We start from the raw sequence: 7,604 nt of genomic DNA, 5'->3' as shown, positions 1-7,604 counted from the left end.
TAACTTCATTCCACATGCACAAAAGCATGATCACATCTACAAAACTAGTTATTCTAAAATTATGGGTCAATGTATACACCACTATCAGGAAAAATCAACAACAAAATTAAATCAAGCCAACCCATACCAGGAACATGCATCAAAAACACCTCTAATACTGACAATGCCTTTTCAATAAACTAATTAATTTTGATATATTATTAATATGTTCTTTGAGAAACTCAGGGCCTTCGGAATCTCCCAAAGCCATACTAAGCCAAAAGGTTAGGCTGTTTAATTCTGGGAAGTCTTGTCAAGCAACCAAAGGTGAACAAACAGGAAATTCCACGGAGCTGTGTCACACACACGGGACCCCCTTGCAGCCTGTTGAACAAGGGGTATCACTCCTCAGGCTCCCATGCCGTTCCCTATAGCAGGACGGCTCTCAACAATCTATGATAGAATTTGGGCCTATGTTAATCACGTTTTGTGGATCCCCAAAATCACAAATGATACTAAAAACTATGCTATTAACAAAGGGGTAAGAAAGTGAAATGATGCAAGGTATCTCAGGTGTTAGAAAAAGGGACAACTATGTCCTCATAATAAACACTTTGATTAATTAAATTATTATGTTGCCTTTCTCTGGACAACATGGACCACATACTGAAATGCAGACAGACCCAGTAGGTGACATAATTTTGCAGCTACACATGTGCTGTTTTGATTTTCTTTATAAATTAACAAAAAAATATTTCTAACATACAAATTTTCTGTATCTTACAAGGATATCTAAGATGGGAGACATTCAAAGTTTATTTTCCAAATATTTTAAAGCTAAGCCTATACCTTGAGTTAGAAATGTCCCTATTTTACAGCTATAGAGTCAAACAGTCCAAAGACCAGCCTTTTGCCAGGCTTATCAAAGCATTTTAGATAATTATGGAAGCTTTTTCTGTACCTCAAAACTAAAGCTCATTATCTGCTTTGCACCAGTACTCTACCTAAACCTGTAGTACTCATTTTAACCCCCATTTCATTTTTATAATATCCAACAGGAAGTGTTCGTGTAAATGGCATACAGATTTTTGAATCAAAACTCCTGACTTATCTCTTTAATAATTCATCACCTCACAAAAGGTCCATAAGTCCAGAAGTTTAAGAATCATTGCAAAGTAGATATTCTTACAGAACAGACTGCCGAGAAACCAGGTGTCACTCGGAAGGCTGGAGAAGTTACCAATTTATTATACTGGCAGCCCCAGTGGAGTTCATACTCCAAAGTCTGAGCACCGACTCCAGGCTTGCAAAGGGTTATATAGGTTACATTCTTCCGGGATTTTAGGGCTAATCTGATACAAAAGGCGGTCAGTGTTACAAAAGCAAAACAAAAAGCTAAAATACAAGTGCAAAGCAAAAAGCGGAAGTACAGGTGCAGGTTTAAGCTTTTCTGGCTTGTCCATATGAATATCAGAACTCAAACATCCAGTTCAATCCTTTTAAATTAATGATTTAATGTTTAATGTAACAAAATTTTTATATATCATGGGCTATGTGGTGTATGTGTGAAAGGATGTCACATGGTCTGACAATTACCACCTTGCTCTCTCTATCCACTACACCATTACTGTGAGCTGCTCTGCCTGAGTTTTCAAATTCCCAACAGATGTTAATATTTGGGATCTGAGAATGAGAAATCAGAAGTCTCATAAGTGTTCATAAAATCTTAAAATTATAAATTATTCCTAACATACTTCTGATGCTCTATATTCTCTTTACTCATTAATAGGGATATATAAAATCTATGATTAATAAATAAAAATATTCAGTTTAGAGAGAAACAAAGCCTATAGTAAACATTAAAACACTGGAAACTGGCAATGACCAGTATTGGGTAATATATGATTAGTTAATATTCAGACTTCCTAGCAAGGTTAACATCAACATCAGTACACAGAATCATAGACTGAAATTGCCAATTTGAAATGTTTTCGGTTCCCAAACTTGTTATTTCTTGGAACGTTACTCATAAGATTTCTATAAAGTATACTATGCTTATATAAGCTAGCAAAATTTATTTATTCGGCAAGAAATATGTATTGTTATCAGTAGACATATCTACAAACACACACTTCATGCATGACAATAGCTGAAAGCAAGACTGGCTGACTACATTGTGAACACTCTTCTATACATATTCTGAACCTGGTTCCCAGAAATGTTAACCTTAACTTCTGACTTACTCGGAGAGTCGTCTGTGTTTCCTGCTCTTGCTTGATTTCCACTTGGCTTCAGTAAAATCTGAAGTTTCAAATGTGTAACATTTCTATACTCACTTCTAAGCTGTAATTCTCTAAGGAGAATTATTCCAGTGTTCCAAATCTCCTAATTTTCCTCATGATTTGAGACTCAAAAAAGCATATACATTTCTGAAGTAACATTGGGAAGAAATTCCCATATGGAAACACTATTGAGAATCCTTTGTTACTTGTTGGAGAACACAGGTGTATGTTTGTCACCACATTAGAATTTAAGACCAGCTCTGAAGGTGGACTTCCAGTCACAGGGTTCCGTCTTACACATGGCCTTAACTCCATTACAAAATACAAGGCTTTAAAAGAAAGCAGGTTTCATTTGAAACAAAGTTATTTTTGAATTTCTCAATAGTAGATAAGTAATCCATTTCTTTGAAAACTGAAACTACACACAGGCCGTAGGAGAAAATAGTATTGCAGCACTTATAACCTCACTACCTATAGATTGCCCACAATTACTTCCTGACAATCCCTCCCATGTGCACATTTGATGTGGCATTCTTTATACACACATGAGATGTTCTGCATGTTCATTCATCAGGAATTCTGTCAATAAATTTAAAGAATATATCAATTGCTTTCATGATCATATTGTATTCCACTGCATAAACAAAAAGTTAATTATTGCTACATAATTACATTTTCTAACTCATCACTATAGAAAATTTAAGAAACCTTCCTGTATCTGCAAGCAAAACGTTGCATACCACTTTTCAACATTTGCAGACCCTGCAATAAAATATAATGTCTCTAACTATTTTTTTAATGTAGCAAAACTCATTCTTTGTTTTTTCTTGATTTTTATTCCTGCCCTAGTTATGTTTATTGTTCTTCATATCAAATGCATCATTTCTTTTGTTGTGTTATTTTGTGTTATTTTAAATTTGACAATTTATATCTAAATAATAAAAAATCTTACTTGGTAGAAAGCTGGAACATTTTACATTTTAATGTCAACTTACTTTAAGTGAATTTAGGAAATACGCTAGAATTTTACATCACATCTGATTTAGCAACTAGAGTTAACATCTAAAAATGAGGCCATTTTGAACAGTGATCCTTCTACTTCTGGGTACTTTCTTCATCCTATTTCCTTAGCATTTATTATTGCAGAACTATATGCCACACAAGAGTAACTTCACTTTGACAAAAGGCAAAGAGCCGTATTTGTATAAAACTACACAAACCATAAATTACCATATTTATTTAGGCAAGCAGGGCCAATGAAAGTTATTTATAACTATAGATTAATCAGTAATAAAATTTAAAAGATTCCTGAGCATATGCTTAATATCGCAGGTCTGGACTGTCATGAAACTTTTATTGCCCATAAGAAATGCTAGTAGTTTTCCAGGATATAAACTTTTGCTTCCTAGAGAGCAGAGCACATTAGAAACATGTTTTTAATAGGACTTCATTTTCTGATGATGGCAATAATACAGATGTGCACTTCCACTTTTTCTGCCCTAGGCCCAACACCTTTCAATATTACAGATGTTTCATCCTAGAAAATTTTTCAACTGACTTTAAAAGTAGATTATACTAAATTAAAATGCAGATCTTCTACTATTTAAAAAAAATATATAAGATAGTGTTGCATAATGGAACAAATAAATGCTCTGCGAGGTGAGATGGGAAAGAATTGAAAAGGAGGTATTTTAATAAGCCCCTAAGGAGAACGATGTGGTTCTATACACCAGACCCCTTCATGAAAAGAACCTCACAATCTAGGGAACAGTCAATAAGAAAATGCTTTCACAAAGCAAGAATCAACCCTGGGTCAACGAGCGAATACACATGGCAATATCCATGTGGATTACAATATTATATACTATCCGGGATTACCATTTAATCTGATGATGCTTTTGATAGCAAAACATACAATGGACAGGTCTGGTACAGAAAAGAAGATTACATTTTTAGTAAAATATTATTGTATTTTTTCCGTCAGGCCTAAAGTTAGTGTATTTCAAAACACACAACTATTTCACTTTGCTTTTAGTGTTGCAGGTTGTGGTCATTGGAAATTCAACTCTGATGGAGTTCAGGGTGCTCATTAAGGAGTGCCTCCAGGCTCAACACCTCTAGAGAGAAGAGTAAAGAGCAAGAGTAGGCAGAGAGAAGTTCACTGCACCATTAGTCCAACAGCAGCGGCTTCTGCTAACCCTATGGGGAGCTCTGGAGCTAGAATGGTCCTACACAGTAGACTCAAATTTGTCTGTGATAAAAGGGCCTTTACATGCCCTCATAGATCAGTCTCTGCATGAGGTCAACCCCAAAACGTGGCATGACCCATGGCACTTCCCTTGAACTGATGTAAACCTTAAAAGGGCTAACAACTGAAGCATGTTTACCAATAGCACTTTCATCAGTTTGGGTAAAACATACTTCTATGAAGATGGATCTGAGCAGTGAATCATGGCTTCTATCATATTTAGTTTATTTTGCTCAAAACAGATGTTTCCTAAGTCCCTTCATGGTTAGTAAATTTTCCTCAGAATAAGAATGTCAAAATAATGATATGTGAACTCCATTTGTCCTTTCTGGCTCCCCTCTATAAGGTAACCAAAAGTTTTTGTCTATTACTGAACTTTCATTAAATCATAATACTTCAAAGGAATTTGAAAATCATGTTAAAAGTGGGTTTTAATTTTTTAAATATGCACTCTTAATAGTAAAAGACTTTGTACTACACCATACACACACACACACACACACACATGCACACACACACACACATGCACACACACACACATGCACACACACACGTGCACACACATGGGTACATTAAGAAGTTCATGGAAATATTAGTATTATCTTTTAATTCTATTTTTCTACGAACTTTTTGAAGTACATTCGTGTGTGTGACTTATATGCAAAAGTATACTAATATATCACAAAGCTTATTAAGCAAACAAGAATTTTAAAGTGACACAATTAAAATAAAGAAAAATAAAATTTTCAACTGTTTCTTTCTAAAGCATAAGTCTCACTTTCCTAAGTCACCAATCTGGGCTCCTACCTTGTTTCCAAACACTACCTTTTAAACTACCTCAGGAAAGCAATATTTCACTTTTTAATAAACTCCTTTAAAACAAAACAAAACATTTCAGACCTTGATCTGTAGCTTATTTCACTGCTACATGATGCTATAGGTTGGTAGCTTCACCATACTGACATTTCTCATTTCCTTTCTTAGGAAGCTTCACACGACTAATCATTTTGTCTTTCTTTTTTCATCACCTTTGCCCACATCCATCACTCCCACGTTCACAAACATTATATTCTATTTTTAGAGATGAGAAAAATAAACATGATTTTTTAAATGGGCAAAGAATTTAAATAAACATTTCTCTAAAGAAAACATACAAATCGCCAACAGGTGTATAAAAAGGTGCTCAATATCACTAATTATCAGGAACTGTAAATCAAAACCACAATGAAATATCACCACACTCCTGTTAGGATGGCCATTATCTCTCTCACACATACATTACATATACACAACACACAAAAATAAGTGATGGCAAGGGTGCGGAGAAATTAGGAATTGGAACTTTTATACACAGTTGATGGCAATGTAATATGGTGCAGCTACTAGACAAACTAGTATGGAGGTTACTCAAAAAATATTATCACATGATCCAGCTTTCCTACTTCCGAATATATATCCAAAGGAATTGAAGTCAGGATCTTGAAGAGATATCTGCATTCCCATGATCAAAGCAGCATTATTCACAATAGGCAAGATATGGAAGCAGCCTAAATGTTCATTGTCAGTTGAGTGGATAAAGAAAATGTGGTATATATACACAATGGAATATTATCCAGCCTTATAAAAAAAAAGAAGAAAATACGGCCATTTGTGATAACATGAATGAGCCTTGAGATGTTATGGTAAGAGAAATAAGCTGCCAGTCACAGAAGGACAAATAGCACATGACTCCACTTACATGAGGTAGGTAATAATAGTTGTATTCATAGAAGCAGAGGATAGAATGGTGGTTGTCAAGGGCTGGGGGAGAGGAAAATGGAGAAGTGTTCTTCAATGGGTATAAAGTTTCTGTTACACAAGATGAGTAAGTTCTAGAGATCTGCTGTACCTATAGTTAATAATACAGTACTGTGCACTTTAAAATGTTAAGATACATCTCATGTTAACTGTTCTTACTAAAACAAAAACCTTAAGAACACAAGGAAATTTTTGGAGGTGATGGATATGTTTATTACCATGGTTGTGGTGATGGTACCATGGGTGTATGCATATGTACAAACTCTTCAAGATTTATACATTATATGTGTGAATATTTTGTATATCAATTATATCTTAATAAAGCTAAAGACATTTTAAAAAAAAGTCACGGCTCTGAGGTTGGCTAAAATCAACCAGTTAGTTAATAGAATCAAATTAGAACATAGACCTGCCAGTTCTCCAAACTCCCAGTGTGGAGGTAATTCTACAACATCATGTTGGAAATCTGTTTTTCTCAGTTTGGTAAGAGGCATATTGTGAGTGTTCAACAGGTGCTTTACTAATTGATGTTTTAAAGCAGTATTACTAAAGCCTTTGCACAATCTTGGCTTTAAGGCTATGACATTCTACGCCTCCACATATGACCTCTGAACTCATTAAATCAAATTCCACTATGAATCAAAGAACACTCCAGACGTATATTAGTGTAAGAGGGTAATAAGTAGGTGAAAGGAATAAGATGGGGAAAAGAAAACATAGGGAAGCAGGGATACGGAAATAACATTTCAGAACAAAAAAAACAAGAGAAAAATAGATATTTTTTTTTCAAGTGATGTGGGGGAAGAAGCATTTACTTGTGGGGAGTTAGTGGAAACAAGGAGGGAGACTTCGAAGTTCCCCAGTTAATTGATTAACACTGGGGACTGATCAATCTACTCAGTATACCAACTTTCACTTCTAGATACAAGCATGTAACAGTACGAACTTGATACAAGTGACAGCTTGATATGCACCCCAAGGTTTAAGTGAGAACAAAACAAAACAAAGTCTTTGTTCATCTCAAAAAATAGCCTTGATAGAGAAAAACTCTACTACAATAATAATAAGTTCCCAAGAGTAAACATTAATTAAACACACTTAGTGTCAATTTGGGGAATATTTAAAAGGAATCTTATTAAGTCCTAATTTAGTTATATATTCAATAAACACCAGCAAAATTTTAGCTATCAGTAATTATGATCTTCACAGCATAATCTGATTTAATTATAACCAAAAGTTTCTGTTACTGTTCTAAGGACTACCACAGACATCTTGAACAGAATTTCCTCATTGGTGTT

The sequence above is a fragment of the Galeopterus variegatus genome, unplaced genomic scaffold, assembly GCF_000696425.1.
Source record: "Galeopterus variegatus unplaced genomic scaffold, G_variegatus-3.0.2 Scaffold554, whole genome shotgun sequence".
Taxonomy (NCBI): Eukaryota; Metazoa; Chordata; class Mammalia; order Dermoptera; family Cynocephalidae; genus Galeopterus; species Galeopterus variegatus.
The sequence above is the reverse complement of the archived record's forward strand: the minus strand, read 5'-3'. Positions refer to the sequence as shown.